The sequence below is a fragment of the Pristiophorus japonicus genome, unplaced genomic scaffold (genome assembly GCF_044704955.1).
Source record: "Pristiophorus japonicus isolate sPriJap1 unplaced genomic scaffold, sPriJap1.hap1 HAP1_SCAFFOLD_75, whole genome shotgun sequence".
Classification (NCBI taxonomy): domain Eukaryota; kingdom Metazoa; phylum Chordata; class Chondrichthyes; family Pristiophoridae; genus Pristiophorus; species Pristiophorus japonicus.
In genome coordinates, this window is record NW_027254666.1 from 2,418,233 (window position 1) to 2,436,609 (window position 18,377).

General features: G+C 45.1%; 2 non-coding genes across 2 annotated transcripts; both read left to right on the forward strand.

Annotated features, from left to right (window-relative positions):
* The first annotated feature begins 10,183 nt into the window (after positions 1–10,183).
* trnak-cuu (transfer RNA lysine (anticodon CUU)) lies at positions 10,184–10,256 on the forward strand. The gene has a single exon. It is a non-coding gene; the product is annotated as a tRNA-Lys (tRNA).
* Positions 10,257–17,500: 7,244 nt separating this feature from the next.
* On the forward strand, positions 17,501–17,573 carry trnak-cuu (transfer RNA lysine (anticodon CUU)). The gene has a single exon. It is a non-coding gene; the product is annotated as a tRNA-Lys (tRNA).
* The last annotated feature ends 804 nt before the right edge of the window (positions 17,574–18,377 follow it).

Sequence of the window (18,377 nt, forward strand, 5' to 3'; positions counted from 1 at the left end):
CAGGAAACACTTGGACCAAACCAAACTCAGATTCACGGACTATCCAGAACAACCCACAATAGACTCTACCTTTTTCGCTCCTCTAACACACACACAAGTGGCAATCAACCCAGCGGTTGACCACGAAGCAGAACCCATCACCCGCAGCAGCCCAGCAGGACTCACCACGCCCAGCAGGCCAGCGAGGGTGCAACAAATGACTCACCAAAACCAGCATTTGCACCGAGAAGTTCAACCAGCGAAAGGAAGGCCACAGATTGACTCAAATTGTAAATAGTTACACTGCTGACTTTGAGGAGACTGGGGGGAGCGATGCGGGGGGAGTGTTGTTACATATATAAACCTGTAAATACCTTGTTTAACCGTCAGAGGGCTCATCCACTGGAGTCCCAAGGGATCCCACAATCCATCAGGAGGCCTCACAGGTTGGAGAGGCACACTGGAGACTTGTAATAAAGGACGACGGTCACACCTTACTTTCAGTTTGCAGTATCTGGTCAGATTCTTTATTCAAGACATAACACTCTGTATTTAGGAGACTGGTTTAAAATGTTTATTGCTCATGTGACAAGGAATCTGGGGCGACTTTTGTTCAATTTATTTCACAGCAAAAATAGTCTCAAAAATCACGTTCCGCCCGGGATCCTTTCGCGTGTGAAGCGAACGTGACAACAACGACGCTACAGAAACACTGCGGTTCAAATGATGTTAGGAACATAACCAGATATTTAACTTGCTGTCGACGAACTGCCAGGATCTTCTTGAATAGTGGACCAGGCTTGAGGGGCATAATGGCCTACTCCGGCCCCTAATCCTTCCATGCTTATGATCTTATGAACTTTCACAGGAGAACAAACTCGCCCCTGAGCATGCATGAGGAGAAAGCTACGGAAAATATTACCGCCCAGCGAGCTTTCACTTGTGAGGCAAAGATGTGAACCGCTACACTGCGGAAACATCTCCACTTTCAGCACCTGGTCAGACGGAAATATGAAGTGAGCAGGTGAACTGCTGAATCCCAGTTTTTTGGAGTGAGGTGTGGTGTCAAACAATGAGTTTCACTTAATTATAAAAAGTAAGAAATGTCAGATTCAAATCCACATCTCCAGAGGAGACTGCGAACGGAACACAGCACCTGAGACCGCTCGGCCATCCTGACTATTCAATGTGGGTGTGGCCACCTGCAGGTTGATTTTGAACTGCTGTGTCCTGTCACATGAAATAAATGAGGGCAGCAGGCGTATCTCTGCCTGACACCGGGGAAACAGTGAGACAGACTTTGGAGCAAGGGTCTGGTTATTGCCAAACAGCAAAGAAAATATTAATTCTGGAAGAACAATTTCCAAAAATACAGTGAGCCCGACATGATTTGAACACGCAACCTTCTAATCTGGAGTGAGACACGCTACCATTGCGCCACGATGTCTACACAGGGCGTTTGGGATTTTCGTCTATATGAAGGTTTCACAATACAAGTGGCTTTAAAATCCCCGCCCATTCCCACCAGGTGTCAGAAGCAGTGCTCACCTGCCAGTCACCGTTTGTTTTTTTCTGAAACATTTGTGTTGCTTTCACGGGAAAGCATCATTAATTAACCCCTCACCTTCTTTTGCACAATGAAAGAAATGCTAACTGAGGGACAGTCGGATACTTCAATCATTTGTCCTGTGCTTTGTGGAGCGGGCAGGGAAGTGGACCTGAGTCCAAGATCGGATCAGCCATGATCGTATTAAATGGCGGAGCAGGCTCGAGGGGCGTATGGCCGAATCCTGCACCTATTTCTTATGTTCTTATGCATATTAACCCATTTTACACACTGTATTTTAGGATTCTGGTTCAAAACCTTCATTGCCGATAACACCAGGAATCTAGGGCAACTTTTGTCAAATTTAACAGCACCGGTTATTCCTACCGTGCACAGAAAATAGAATCAGCAGTGAGGATAAAATCCTATGGTGCTCATTTTCAGATTCAATTCAGTAGGATTTCAAATAAAGTGAAAGAATTTTACAGTGAAAAGATTTGGAAGTGTTACTTGTATTTGTGTCTTTAATTAAACTTTGTGGCGTCTGACTCCCGTTCATGCTTCTGCTGAATAAGAAAGGAGGGTTTGACGTTGACCAGACTGCACTGCCCCTGATATTTGTGAGCTCATCCTTTATATTCAGTGGTTTCTCGCCCTTTGATGGGCTGCAGTGTAGCGGATATCACGTTGGCCTCACACGCGAAAGGTCCCCAGTGGATCCGTTTTCTCTCACTGAAAGTTATCTATTTACTGAAGTGAAATAAAGAGCAATGAAGGAATAAGGGAGCCCTTTTGCCAGGAGAATAAATAGCAAATAAAAACAGCAAATGCTGGAAATCTCAGCAGATCAGGCAGCATTTGCCAGGAGAATAAACTCGCCTCTGATTGTTCCTCAATTGCAAGATTAAACATAAAGTTCGTGGCCAGGATTGAACCAAGGCCCTGTCTCATGTAAAGAAAACGTGATAACCGCTGTACTACAGTAACCTCTGGCACAACAACCGCAACAAAGGGGAGCTGACCAGTGAGATCCCTCTGTGCTGATCAGGAATGTGTTGGCTCACCTGAAACAACTTCTGTCCCACACTGAAAGTTCTCAATCCTTCTCCTCCGCTGCCCTTTACAGAAATGTCACGGATCACCCAGCCACCGTGTTCACTTCCACATCCTCACAGTGGGACCACAGAGGCTCCTACCGTCTCCCCGCGATCAACGAACTCACACAGTTTGTAAAATTAAACCCGGAACACGTGCCTGGCAAAGGGCAGGAGAAGCCAGATAGTCTGTAAGCTCGGTCTATCACAGAAAGTTTAGGTATTCATGGTGATTACAGCAATTATTAATTCTTTGAGGATGTAATGAACAGGGTGGATAAAGGGGAACCCGTGGATGTGATGTATTTTGACTTCGAGAAGGCATTTTGACAAGGTGCCACATAAAAGGTTACTGCACAAGATAAAAGTTCACTGGGTTGGCGGTAATATGTTAGCATGGATGGAGGATTGGCTAACTAACAGAATACAGAGAGTCGGGATAAATGGTTTATTCTCGGTTTGACAATCAGTAATTAGTTGCGTGCCGCAGGGATCGATGCTGGGGCCCCAACTATTTACAATCTATATTAATGACTTGGGAAAAGGGATCGAGTGTAACATTGCCAAGTATGCTGATGATACAAAGATTGGAGGAAAAGCAATGTGTGAAGAGGATACAAAAAATCTGCAAAAAGACATAAACAGGCTAATAGAGTGAGCAAAATTTTGGCAGATCGAGTACAATGTTGGAAAGTGTGAGGTTATGAACATTGGCAGAAAAAATCAAAGAGTAAGTTATGATTTAAGTGGAGAAAGATTGCAAAGTGCTGCAGTACAGTGGGAATGGGGTAATTTTGCATGAAACACAAAAGGTTAGTATGCAGGTACAGCAAGTGATAAGAACATAACGTAAGAAATAGGAGCAGGAGTAGGCTTTACGGCCCCTCGAGCCTGCTCCTCCATTTAATACGATCACTGCTGATCCGAACATGGGCTCAGGTCCACTTCTCTGCCCGCTCCCCATAACCGCTTACTCCCTTATCAGTTAAGAAACTGTCTATTTCTGTCTTAAATTAAGTTTATGATCAGGAAAGCCAATGGACTCTTGGCATTTATTGCAAAGGGGATGGAGTATAAAAGCAGGGAAGTCTTGCTGCAGTTATACAGGGTATTGGTGAGGCCACACCTGGAATAGTGCTTGCAGTTTTGGTTTCCATATTTACGAAAGGATATACTTGCTTTGGAGGCAGTTCAGAGAAGGTTCACTCGGTTGATTCCGGAGATGAGGGGGTTGACTTATGAGGAAAGGTTGAGTAGGTTGGGCCTCTACTCATTGGAATTCAGAAGAATGAGAGGTGACCTTATCGAAACGTATAAGATTATGAGGGTGCTTGACAAGATAGATGCAGAGAGGATGTTTCCACTGATCGGGGAGACTAGAACTAGGAGGCATAATCTTAGAATAAGGGGCCGCCCATTGAAAACTGAGATGAGGAGAAATTTATTCTCTCAGAGGGTTGTAAATCTGTGGAATTCGCTGCCCCAGAGAGCTGTGGAAGCTGGTTCGTTGAATAAATTTAAGCCAGATATAGACAATTTCTTAAACGATAAGGGAATAAGGGGTTATGTGGAGCGGGCAGGTAAGTGGACCCAGTACATGATCGGAGCAGCCATGATCGTATTAAATGGCGGAGCAGGCTCGAGGGGCCGTATGGCCGACTCCTGCTCCTATTTCTTATGTTCTTATGTTCTTATGTCCATTGTTCCTCTACACTTTTCAGTGTCCTACCATTTAATGTGTATTCCCTTTCCTTGTTAGCCCTCCCAAAATTCATGACCTCACACTTCTCCGGATTAAATTCCATTTGCCATTGTTCTGCCCACCTGACCAGTTGATTGATTTCCTCCTGCATTCCGCAGCTTTCTTCTTCATTATCAACCACACAGCAGATTTTAGTATCATCTGCAAACTTCTCAATCATAACCCCTATATTCAAGTGTAGATCATTGATGTAAATCACAAAAAGCAAGGATCTGAGTAATGAGCCCTGCGGAACTACACTGGAAACATCTTTCCAGTCTCAAAAACACCCACCAACCATTACCCTTTGCTTCATACCTCCGAGCCAGTTTTGGATCCAACTTGCCGCTTTGCCCTGGATTCCATGGGCTTTTACTTTTGTGACCAGTCTGCCATGTGGGACCTTATCAAAAGCTTTGCTACAATCCATACACACTACATCATATGCTTTGCCTTCATCAACCCTCCTGGTTACCTCCCCAAAAAATTCAATCAAGTTAGTCAGACACGACCTTCCCTTAACAAATCCGTACTGACTGTCGTTGATTAATCCATGTCTTTCTAAGTGAAGATTTATCCTGTCCTTTAGGTTATTTCCAATAATTTACCGACCACCGAGGTTAGGCTGACTGGCCTGTAATTACTCGGTCTCTCCCTTTCTTCCTTCTTAAACAAAGGTACAATGTTAGCAGCCCTCCAGTCCTCTGGCACCACACCTGAAGCCAGAGAGGATTGGAAAATGATGGTCAAAGCCTCTGCTATTTCCTCTTTTGCTTCACTTAACAGCCTGGGATGCATTTCATCCGGGCCTGGTGATATCCACTTTCACAGCTGCTAAACCTCTTAATACCTCATCTCTCACTATGTTTATTTCATCTAATATTTCACACTTCTTCTCCTTCATAGTAGTGTCTGCATCGCCCCTCTCTTTTGTGAAAACAGACGCAAAGTATTAATTCAGAACCATCTCCACATCTTCCGCCTCCACACACCGATTACCCTCATGGTATCTAATAGACCCACCCTTTCTTTAGTTATCCATTGCTCTTAATATATTTCTAAAACATCGTGCATTTGCTGGAGAAATAAAGAGCTGATGTTGAATTGAGACCTACTCGACTCGACTCTTTAGAACAACCAGAGGTGCTCTCGGTCGAAAAGCAACTGAGACAGTGCGGGCACATTTCACCCGAACGAGGTCCGGTCTTTGAAGTGCTGCATCAACAGTCCCTCTCTTTTGTGAAAAAGATGCAAAGTATCGATTAGGAATCATAGCCACGTCTTCTGCCTTCACACACAGATTTCCTTTGTGGTCTCTAATAGGCTCCACTCTTTCTCCAGTTATCCTCTTACACTTAATGTCTTTGTGTTTGTGTTTTTCCTGATTTTACTTGTCAACATTTTTTCATGCTCTCTCTTTGCCTTCCTGATATATTTTTTAATTGCACCCCTGCACTTCTTATATTCCTTTAGAGTTTCTGCACTTGGTGGTCTCACAATTGTACTGTTGTAGCAGGAATTCCCTGCTTTTATACTCCATCCCCCTTGTAATTTAGAATAACATCCCATTTGCCTTCCTAATTACTTGCTGTACCTGCATACTAACCATTTGTGTTTCATGTACAAGGACCCCCAGGTCCCTCTGCACCGCAGCATTTCGTAATCTCTCCACATTTAAATAATTATTAGCTTTTATATTATTGCTACCAGAGGGGTTAACCTCATATTTCCCACATTATACTCCACCTGACAAATTTCTGCCCACCCACTGAGCCTATCAATATCGCTTTGCAGATTGTTTGCGTCCTCCTCACAACTTGCTTTCCCACCTATCTTTGTATCATCAGCAAACTTGGCGACATTACAAACATGCAGAGCACAGAACAAATTATTGACGGATTGACATTCTCTCAGTTAGCATTTCTTTACTTGTGTAAAAGAAGATTATCGAATCATTAATTATTTTATCCCATGAAAGCAAAATAAAAGCAAAACGAAAATAATTGGCACATTTGAAAGGAACATTATTGTTTTGTGCAGTTTCGGTCAGAGAAATGTTTGTGAAAGGAATTTTTTGCAGAAACGGATTCAGCATTTCAGCTTGACACTGAACACTTCTCTCTGGGTGCTGCACTAAGCAGTAGTTTCTTTAGTGTAGCGGTTATCATGTTCGCCTCACCTGCGAAAAATCCCTGGTTCGAGCCCAAATGAAAATGTTATTTTTGTAACAAAAACTGATTTTAATTGTTCATTCCCTCCTTCCGTCCTGTAAACTTCTCTGATCCCATGATGAGCAATGGACATTTAAAACCAGTCTCCTAAAAAACAGACTGTGCAAAATCAGAAAGGGAATAAAACTTCCTCAATGATTAAAGTTTCACAAATTATTAAAATGAAGTTGTTGAAGTTTCGACTGACCCTCAGTGATCATGTTAGCATTTCTTTCATTCTGCTAAACAATGCTGTCGGTTAATACCAGCAGATCTAAGCCGCATTTCAAACCCGGAAACAACTCATTCATTATTCACCCTTCCCATTTCCAGTGCACAGAGGATTATTTATACTCCATCCCAGAAACTCAAGTCCAACTTCTGACATTCCTTCTTTCTAATTATCAATGCATTTGTTTTGACACCAGTCTGAAGTGCTTTGGGTCATCAGTGTAATTTAATTAAATTACTTCACTTAGTGGTAGCAAAATTACTTCCCTAACTGGGAATCGAACACTGGTAACTGAAGTGATTGGAAAGGTTTTGTGAAGCATTTAAATATGCCCTGCAAAAATCTCGCACTGCTAATTTAAAAACGCGGTTACAATTTGTTTCAGTGCGAAAGAAGGGGATTGAAAATGACAACAAAAACACCAGACAGCAAGTGCATTAAGACAAAATCAAACTTTTCACAAAGTTGGTACTACGAAGCAACAGTTGAGCTAAAGTGGGCACTGACCAATAGTTAAGAAACATCTCATTATAAACGATGAGCCCACAAATATCAGGAACAGTGCAGTCTGGTAAATGTCAAACCCCTCCTTCCTTATTCAGGAGAGACATGAATGGCAAACAGACGCCACAAAGTTGAATTAAAGAGCGAAATACAAGTCACATTTAATTTCCAAATCCTTTCACTTTGAAATTCTTTCACTTTATTTCAAATCTTACTGCGTTGATTCTGAAAATGAGCACCATGTGATTTTATCTTTAATATTGATTCTATTTTCTGTGTAAGGTAGGAATTACCGCTCCAGTTTTGCGCCCAATTTGACAAAAGTTGTCCCAGATTCCTGGTGTCATCAGCAAAGAATATTTAGAACCAGACTCCCAAAATATTGTTTTATTATATTAGTTCACATGATCTGGGTGTCACTGGCAAGGCCAGAATTTATTGCCCAACCCTAATTGCCCTTGAGAAGGTGGTGGTGAGCCACCATCTTCAACCGCTGCAGTCCGTGTGGAGAAGGTGCTCCCACAGAGCTGTTAGGGAGCGAGTTCGAGACTTTTAACCCATTGACGATGAAGGAACGACCGATATATTTCCAAGTCAGGATGGTGTGTGACTAAATCTAACAATGGCTGGTGTCACAGGCACCAAACATTTTAAAGCAATGTCCTAAAATGCAGTGTGCAAAATGAGACAAGATAATAATTCACAGATACATAGAAACATAGAAAATAGGTGCAGGAGTAGGCCATTCGGCCCTTTGAGCCTGCACCGCCATTCAATGAGTTCATGACTGAATATGCAACTTCAGTACCCCATTTCTGCTTCCTCGCCATACCCCTTGATCCCCCTAGTAGTATGGACTACATCTAACTCGTTTTTGAATATATTTAGTGAATTGGCCTCAACAACTTTCTGTGGTAGAGAATTTCACAGGTTCACCACTGTCTGGGTGAAGAAGTTTCTCCTCATCTCGGTCCGAAATGGCTTACCCCTTATCCTTAGACTGTGACCCCTGGTTCTGGACTTCCTCAACATTGGAAACATTCTTCCTGTATCTAACCTGTCGAACCCCGTCAAAATTTTAAACGTTTCTGAGATCCCCTCTCATTCTTCTGAACTCCAGTGAATACAAGCCCAGTTGATCCAGTCTTTCTTGATATGTCAGTCCTGCCATCCCGGGAATCTGTCTGGTGAACCTTCACTGTACTCCCTCAATAGCGAGAATGTCCTTCCTCAAGTTAGGAGACAAAAACTGTACACAATACTCCAGGTTCGGCCTCACCAAGGCACTGTACATCTGTAGTAACACCTCGCTGCCGCTGTACTTAAATCCCCTCGCTATGAAGGCCAACATGCCATTTGCTTTCTTAACCGCCTGCTGTACCTGCATGCCAACCTTCATTGACGGATGTACCATGACACCCAGGTCTCGTTGCACCTCCCCTTTTCCTAATCTGTCACTATTCAGATAATAGTCTGTCTCTCTGTTTTTACCACCAAAGTGGATAACCTCACATTTATCCACATCATACTTCATCTGCCACGCATTTGCCCACGCATGACATGCAAAGCAGGGAAAGTAATGTCTAAAATGGGGCTGGATAAAATTAATGTGAATATTTTTCTGCCTGACAGGGTTTCGAAAGCAGATTTAATAGTAACTTTCCAAAGGGAAATATAGTTGAAATGAAACATTTGCAGGGTGCTGGGGAATGGGACTAATGGAAATTTCTTTCACAGAGCCAGTACAGATAACAACATAGGAAATCGGAGCAGTATTATGCCATACGGCCCCTCAAGCCTGCTCCACCATTCAATGTGATCATGACTGATCGTCGATCTCAACTCCACTTTCCCGCTCGATCTCCCGATCCCTTGATTCCCTGAGACTCCAAAAATCTATCGAACGCAGCCTTGAATATATTCAGAGACTCAGCATCCACAGGCCAGTGGGGCAGAGAATTCCACAGATTCATAACCCTCTGAGTGAAGAAATTCCTCCTCATCTCAGTCTTAAATGGCCGACCCCTTAACCTGAGACTGTGCCCCCTGGTTCTAGATACTCCAGACCGGAGGATAAAACCTCTCATCATCTATCGTGTCAATCCCCTTCAGAATATTGTGTGTTTCAATGAGATCACCTCTCATTCTTCTAAACTACCGGAGAGTATAGTCCCATTCTACACAATCTCTCAACTTAAGACAGTCCTCTCATCCCAGGAATCAATCTGGTGAACCTTTGTTGTACCACCTCCCAGGCAAGTGTATCCTTCCTCAGATAAGGAGACCAAAACTGTGCACAGTACTCCAGGTGTGGTCTCACCAGGGCCCTGTACAATTGTAGCAAGACTTTCTTACTCTTGTACTGTGGGCTATATATTCGGTACTATGGGGTAAATGCAAACAGTGCTCCCTGGCCGTCTAGTGGTTAGGGTTTGGTGTTCTCATTGCTGTGGTCAGTGTTTGATTTTCGGTCAGGGAAAGCATTGTTACAGAGCAAGTTGATTAAAAATAATTCAAGTCGGTGAAATACTGAATAATTGTTTCAATCAGCATTAATGCACCCACATGTATTGCACACTGAAGGAAATACAAATATATTTGCCCAGCGACTGTTGAATTTTAATAACTTTTTATACAACCGTAGAATCAGCAGAAAAACAGGATATTCGCCCATAGTACTTATCTAAGGAAGGATATACTTGTCTTGGAGATGGTGCAACAGAGGTTCAACAGATTGATTCCTGGGATGAGAGGGCTGTCCTATGATGAGAGATTGTGTAGAATATGTCGATACTCTCTGGAGTTTCGAAGAATCGGAGGTGATCTCATTGAAACGGACAATATTCTGAAGGGGATTGACAGGGTAGATGTTGAGAAGCCCGGCTAGCTCAGTCGGTAGAGCATGAGACTCTTAATCTCAGGGTTGTGGGTTTGAGCCCCATGTTTGTCGATTACTGTTCATTAAAATTTATGTTGCTTTCACGGAAAAACATCATCAATGAATTCATAATCTTCTATTATTTTGAGATTTTTAGAGGGCACCTTTCAATGCTTCACAAAACCATTCCTTTCGCTGCAGCCATCCGGGATCGTTTCCCGGTTTGGGAAGTAACTTTGATATCAACGTTTGGAATTGAAGTGGAGTAATTTTATGAAGTTCGATTGATGTCCCAAAGCACTTCAGAGTGGTGTCAAAACAAATGAGTTTGTAATTAAAAACACTGAATGTCAGGAGTGGGATTCAAATCCACAACTCCAGAGGAAACTGCGACCTGACCACAGCGCCTTAGACCGCTCGGCCATCCTGACTGTTGAAACTGCGACCTGACCACAGCGCCTTAGACCGCTCGGCCATCCTGACTGTTGGATGCTTCAGTTACAAGTTATTACTCATGAAAGTTTCAGACCGGGCGCTTGTTCAGTGTTGCTGGAAGGCCCAGTGATCGGGATCTCCTCTCCCCCGGGGTTTTCTTGAGCCTGTGCTCGGTGCACGAGGAGCTTTGGCCCGGGTCCGAGGTAGTTTGCATCCCAGGGATGGACAATAACTCTCTGAGCTCTGGAACTGGGGAAGAGCGAATAATTAATGAGTTGTTTGTGGGTTTCAAATGCAACTTAGATCTGATGGTATAAACCGATAGTGTTGTTTCGCAGAATGAAAGAAATGCGAAAAGCGACAATTGAAATTTCAATAACTGAACTTTAATAATTAGTGGAAATTTAACGCTTAATGAAGATTTTACACACTCTGTATTTGAGTGGATTAGTTTTAAAATGTTCATTGCTCATGTATCCCGGACAGCTTTTGTTCAATTCTATTGCAGACAAGCCGTTGCTTCACAAATAATGTTTCTGCACAGCCTCGAAACAGAGACCTTTTGCGTGTGAAGCAAACATGATACACGCTACACTACGGAAGCTTCTGCTTAGCTCAGTGCCCAGAGAGAAGTGTTCAGCAACAAGCTGAAATGCTCAATCCCTCTCTCTGCAAAACGTTCCTTTCACAAACATTTCTCTGAACGGAACTGCACCAAACAACAATGTTCTCCTTTCAAAGTCATTAAACTCCCCAATTCCCACATCTGCAATTTTAAGGACAAGGACTGAAAGCGCTTTGCGATCAGAAAATTGCAGGAAACCCCTGTGGTTAATGACAGGGCTTTTGATGGTTGATTTCCACACACACCTTGTGTTATGCAGTTAACCCTTGGCGATCTGTATCACACCACCACCAGAGGGCCTACCTGTTGGAGTCCCGAGGGATTCCAGCATCCATTGGGAGCACGGTATATAAGCACTCTGGAGTTTTATTAAAGGAGCTAATGTCACACTTACTCATTATTCACAGTACTCAGTTTCATTCTTTATTATGAGCGTATCAATTGGAGACGAGACAACGAACAACCACGCGAAAATGCAAGTAACAGTTGGTATAACTTGATAACAGCACAGCTGGCAATGGTTGCGTAATATATTCGTGCAGTCAAAACGCACAATGACAACCTGGAACTGCACGGCACCGAATCCTCAGGGAAAAACAGTTAAAGGCTTTGTCCCTGAATGGGCTACGATTCACCAACTTTGCAGTTAATAGTTGAACGCACTAATCCATTGCACCACAGAGACTGATAGATGCACAGATTGCATGACATCCCTGTGATATCTTCACAGAGCACACCACACACAGCTTCCGAACATGCAGGCTGCTCTCTCGGAACTTTCCGGAAAGAGCCTGTTCTGTTTCATGATTAACTGTACAGTTGCAGTACACAATACGTCCACATCCACAGTGTGGAGCTACAAGTATTACATGCTGACAGACATTACAATCCCAAACTCGGGTGTCAGTCAGTTAAAGCTTCAGATTGCTCTGACCGGAATGGAACTTGTCCACTCTCAGTTGTACTTTTCCCAAATAAAGGGTGGGACATTCATTGTGGATGTGTGGAAGCAGTCTGGTCCCGCACACTGCAGACACTTCCATGTCACCGCCAACCAGCTCTCCCACAACCGGTGTGATCTACCTTCCAGCCTTCCGGTGCCTTGTCTGTGACGAAGTATTCTGATTATCCCGAAGCCGGTATCCTTTGTCATCAATCGGGTTTTAAGTTGTTTCGGTAATTTTTACCTGCTGGACAGTCGAGGCACAAATTGTAGAGTGGAAAACTTGCGTGGACCCCGTTTTTCTATTGGTTGATTTTACTGGTTGGGTCCGTCAGTCGTGGTGGTCCGGTTGATGCCTGTTACCAAGTCAGTGTGTTCACTTCCACATCCTCACAGTGGGGCCACAGAGGCTCCTACCGTCTCCCCGCGATCAGCGAACTCGCCCTGTTTTCTAAATTAAACCCCAAACACGTGCCCGGCAAAGGGCAGGAGAAGCCAGATAGTCTGTAAGATCGGTCTATCGCAGAAAGTATTGGTATTCATGGTGATTACAGCAATTATTAATCGTCTCACAGACCTCAATTATTTTTATGCGATGAATTGATCGAGAATTGAAACCAGTTTAGTGCGCCGGATCTTAACTCCTCAACCACCAGGGAACGGTTATGATACATATAGATATATTTATGTATATTTTTATATGAACCTGAATATCAACAGCTAGCTACCTAGACCTCATGGCGCAACGGTAATGCGTCTAACTTTGAGTGAGAGACATTGTTCCACAGTGATACCCATTTCATCTTTTGTTCCCTTTAAAACGCTAGAAACTGAGACAGGGGGAATAAATAGAGAAATAAAAGCACAGGGATATAGACAAGAGGAAGAGAGGAGGGGAAAGATACTGTTCCCACCCAGAACTAATGCAGAAACCCCTCTGCTGTGCTCGGGGTGGCCACCCACAGCCTGGATACACTAACGGGAGAACAGCAGCGGCAGTTCGGGGCCATAAATGGAACGGCGAGCGGCCCTGGGAGCTGCTTGGAGGTCCCGGGAGACTATTCCAGGGAGCAGTGCGAGCTGGTGCAGGAGGGCGGCGGCAGCGAAGAGTGACGTCATTAAGGTGCAGGTCTGTGATTGGAGCGTGGGCAGATACAGCAGGACCGGAGAGATCGGGCCAAAGGAGCGGCGAGAGACTGCAGAGGGACGTGATCGGGGCCCAGCGGAGACATGAGTTTGGGGCCAGGGGCCCAGGGTTAGCACGGGACAGCCCACACTGCGATATGTGTGTGCATTCGGTCCGTGCAGAAGAGCTGGTCGCCTGTCGTCTTGCTTAACCCTTGTCACTGGACCAAGACCTCGCTTTGTCAAGCCCGTGTGATGGCTGGGGTGCAACGGCCACCACACGTTGGAAAATCCAAGCACAGGCATCTTCCATCCTTTGGGATGTAGTTCGGGTCATTCATTGAAACGCCTGTGAAATCATCCTTTTTCGGCGTGGAAGCAAGTCATCCTCGTTTCGAGGGACCGCCTATGATGATGATGATGATGGATACATTAACGTCGCAACAGCTCATTGACTGCAGGAGTGGGACCGTGCGGCGCTTCAGAAGACATGTCGAAAAGGCAAAGTCACTGATTCCGTCTCATGTGCTCCTCTGATCAAGAATAGCAACACACACGAAAAATGCTTCAATAATGGTTACATCTTATCTCCACATTTACTAAGCAGGTAGGTTGTTGGTCGAGGGGTATGATTTTTGCTTCGCAGTTGTTACTTGGAATTTGCAGAAAGATCCTGGCTTCAAATCCCTGACCAGCATCGAAATTTTGCAAAGAATGACTTGGATTTTTGCAGCGTCTGTCAGTAACTCATGACGCCTCAAAGCGCTGTGCAGCCGTTAAGTACCTTTGAAATGTTGTCATGTGAGGAAAGATGTGCCCAAATCACCTCACACGCACCTCAACTCTTTGCAAATGAGTTCAGAGAATCAAAGAAGTTTTCAGCACGGAAGGAGGCCATTTCGGTCCATCGTGTCCGCGCCGGCCAACTGGAGGCTCTCCAGCCGAATCCCACTTTCCAGTTCTAGGTCCATAACCCTGAAGGTTACGGCACATCAGGTGCACATCCAAGCACTTTTTAAATGTGTTGAGGGTTTCTGCCTCTACCACGCTTTCAGGCAGTGAGTTCCAGAACCCACAACCCACTGCGTGAAGAAATAACCCTTCTAAACTTTCGACCAATTACTTTAAATTTATGCCTCCTTGTTGTTGACCCCTCTGCTAAGGGAAATAGGTCCTTTCTATCCACTATATCTCGGACCCTCATCATTTTATACACCTCAATGAGGTCTCCCCTCAGTCTCTGTTCCATGGAAAAAAAATCCAGCCTTTCTAATCTGTCCTCATGGCGAAGATTATCCACTCCCGGCAACATCCTCGTAAATGTCCTCTGCACCATCTTCAGTGCAATCATGTCCTTCCTGTAATATGGCGACCAGAACTGCACGCAGTACTCCAGCTGTTACCTAACCTGCCCCACCGACCCCATCTCTTGTATTCGATGCCTCGGTTAAAAAAAGGCAATCATTCCATATTTCTTCTCAACCACCTTAGCTACCTGGCCTGCTACTTTCAGGGATCTGTGGACATGCACTCGCTGGAGTCTAGGGAGGACCCAGCAGATTAGAAAACTGCAAATGTAATGCCCCTATTTAAAAAAGGAGGCAGACAAAAGGCAGGAAACTATAGACCAGTTAGCCGAACATCTGTGATTGGGCAAATGTTGGAATCCATTAATAAAGAAGCAGTAGCAGGACAGAGAAACATCGAAACATAGAAAATAAATGAAGGAGTAGGCCATTCGGCCCTTCGAGCCTGCACCACCATTCAATAAGATAATGGATGAGCATTCAGCTCAGTACCCCTTTCCTGCATTCTCTCCATACCCCTTGATCCCTTTAGCTATAAGGGCCACATCTAACTCCCTCTTGAATATATCTAACAAACTGGCATCAACAACTCTGCGACAGAGAATTCCACAGGTTAACAATTCTCTGAGCGAAGAAGTTTCTCCTCATCTCACCAGGGCCCTGTACAATTGTAGCAAGACTTCCTTACTCTTGTACTATGGGCTATATATTAGGTACTATGGGCCGAGTGCCCTGTTTTTTTGCTGATTCGATGGTTGTATAAAAAGTTATTAAAATTTGACAGTTGCTCGGCAAACATATTTGTATTTCCTTCAGTGTACTCCTTACTCTTCAAAGACTAGATTTTCCCCGAGCAGTTTTGTCGGCGCACTGACCTCAAGCGCACCGACTTTGCGCGCTGGAAATGGCTCGGGGAAAAACTCGCCCCATCCTGGCCGCTGTGTACAGTCCCCGGAGTCCTGGCGTGGTGTCGATGGTGAAGTGGGGGGCGGAGCCAAATGCCTGCACCGAAAACACTGCCGGCACCTTCGCGCATGGGCAGTAGGGAGAGAAATCTTGGCACTCTGCCATTTTTAAAGAGAGTCAAACCCGATGAAAAGCACAGTAGCTTCTCAGCTTCTCCGGTCGCTCGGCGGGCTCTCCCCACGTCCCTCCCCGATAAAACGCACAGCTCCAGCAGCTGCAACTTCTCCGGTCCACAAGCTCACAATTCTCCGGTGTATCTTCCCTCCCCTATCCCAGGGATACAGGGACCCAGCGTAATGGATCCAAGTTTGTTGATGGTACAAAGATGGGTGGGAAAGTAAATTGTGATGCAGCAAAGAAAATCTCAATTCCGGAAGAACAATATGGAAAAGTACAGTGACCCCGACGTGATATAAACACGCAGCCTTCTGATCTGGAGTCAGACACACGACCGTTACACCACGAGGTCTACAGTGCAGAGTGCCCATGTTTGTATACATGAAGGTTCCTGAAACACAGTTTCATTTACCCTGCATTGGTGCAATGAAAGGGCTTTAAAATCCCCGACCACTCCCACCGTGGGTCAGACAGCATCAGAAGCAGTGCCCACCTGTCACTCACCCTCTCACGCACGCTTTCATCACATGCTGCCCGCGGACTGCAGCAAATCCAGTTCATCATCATCATCGGCAGTCCCTCGAAGCGAGGATGACTTGCTTCCACGCCAAAAAAGGATGAGTTCACAGGTGTTTCAAAGATGGACCTAATATTCCAGGTCCCGAACTGCATGTTGAAGGGTGGAAGATGCCTGTGCGTAGATTTTTTTAACGTGTGGTGGCCGTTGCACCCCAGCCATCACACGGGCTTGACAGAGCGAGGTCTTGGTCCAGTGGCAAGTGTTATCCAAGACGACTGGAGACCAGCTCTGCTGCACGGACCCAGTGGCCACACATATCGCAGTGTTGGCTGGCTCGTGCTGCCCCTGGCCCTGAACGCACGCCACCCATGGGCCCCGATCACATCCCTCCACAGTCTCTCGCTGCTCCTGCTGTACCTGCCCACGCTCCAATCACCGACATGGACTTTGATGACGTCACTCTTCGCTGCCGTTGCCCTCCTGCACCAGCTCGCGCTGTACCTTACCGTGGTACACCACCACGCTGCTCCCAGGCCGCCGCTCACCGCTCCTTTTCTGGCCCCGACCTGCCGCTGGTGTTCTCACGCAGGTCGGGGCCTCCACGCTGCTCCCAGCAAATCCAGTTGCACACCGTGTCACCGCACAATTCTCAGCTGTGATTGTAAGCTGACTATATTTAAAGCTATCGCAGAGGCTGCAAGCAGTCTTCCCTGGTAGTCTAGTGGTTAGGATTTGGTGTTCTCACTGCCGTGGTCTGGGTTTGATTCCTGGTCAGGGAAAGCATTTTTACAGAGCAAGCTGACAAATATAATTCAAGTCTGTGAAATACTGAATAATTGTTTCAATCATCATTAATCCATCCATCAGTTTTGCACACTGAAGGAAATACAAATATGTTTGCCGAGTGACTGTCGAATTTTAATAACTTTTTATACAACCGTAGAATCAGCAGAAAATCAGGATATTCGGACCATAGCACCTAATATTCCGCCCATTGTGTAAGAGTACGGAAATCTTGCTCCAATTGTACAGGGCCCTGGTGAGACCACACCTGGAGTGCTGCGCACAGTTTTGGTCTCCTTTTCTGAGGAAGGATACACTTGCTTTGGAGGTGGTACAACGGAGGTTTACCAGATCGATTCCTGGGATGAGAGGACTGTCCGATGGTGAGAGATTGTGTAGAATATGCCGATACCCTCTGGAGTTTCGAAGAATGAGAGGTGATCTCATTGAAACAGACAATATTCTGAAGGGGATTGACAGCGCAAATGTTGAGAAGCCCGGCTAGCTCAGTCGGTAGAGCATGAGACTCTTAATCTCAGGGTCGTGGGTTCGAGCCCCACGTTGGGCGATTTCTTTACATTAAACTTTTATGTTACTTTCGCGGGTCAATATCATGAATGAACCCATGATCTTCTTTTGCACAATGATAAAAATGCGAACTGAGGGAGAATTGATAATTTAATCGAATAATGAAAGCAGCGCCTCAGACCGCTCGGCCGTCCTTACTGTTAGATGTTCCAGATACAAGTTATTACTCTGGAAAGTTTCAGACCGGGCGCTTGTTCAGGGTTGCTGGAAGGCCCAGTGACCGGGATAACCTCTCCCCCGGGGTTTTCCTGCGCCTGTGCTCGGAGTACGGGGAGCTTTGGTCCGGGTCCGAGGTAGCTTGTATCCCAGGGATGGACAATAACCCTCTGAGCTCTGGAACTGGGGAAGAGCGAATAATTAATGAGCTGTTTGTGGGTTTCAAATGCAGCTTCGATCCGCTGGTGTAAACCGTTCGCATTGCTTCACAGAATGAATGAAATGCTGACAGGGACAGTCAAAACTTCAAAAAGTGAACTTTAATAACTCATGAAACTTTAATCCTTGATGAATTTTTATCCCCGATCTGATTTTACACAATCTCTATTGGAGGAGACTGGTTTTAAATGTGCATTGTTCATTCAACAATGTATCCAAAACAGTTTTTATTGCAGACAGGTTTTTGTTTGAGAAATAATGTTTCTGCGCAGGCTTGAACCGGGAACTTTTCACGTGTGAAGGAAATGTGATAACCTTCACACGACAGAAATTGCTGCTTTGCTCAGTGCCCAGAGAGGTGTTCAGCAACAAGCTGAAATGCTCAATCCCTCTCTCTGCAAAAAGTTCC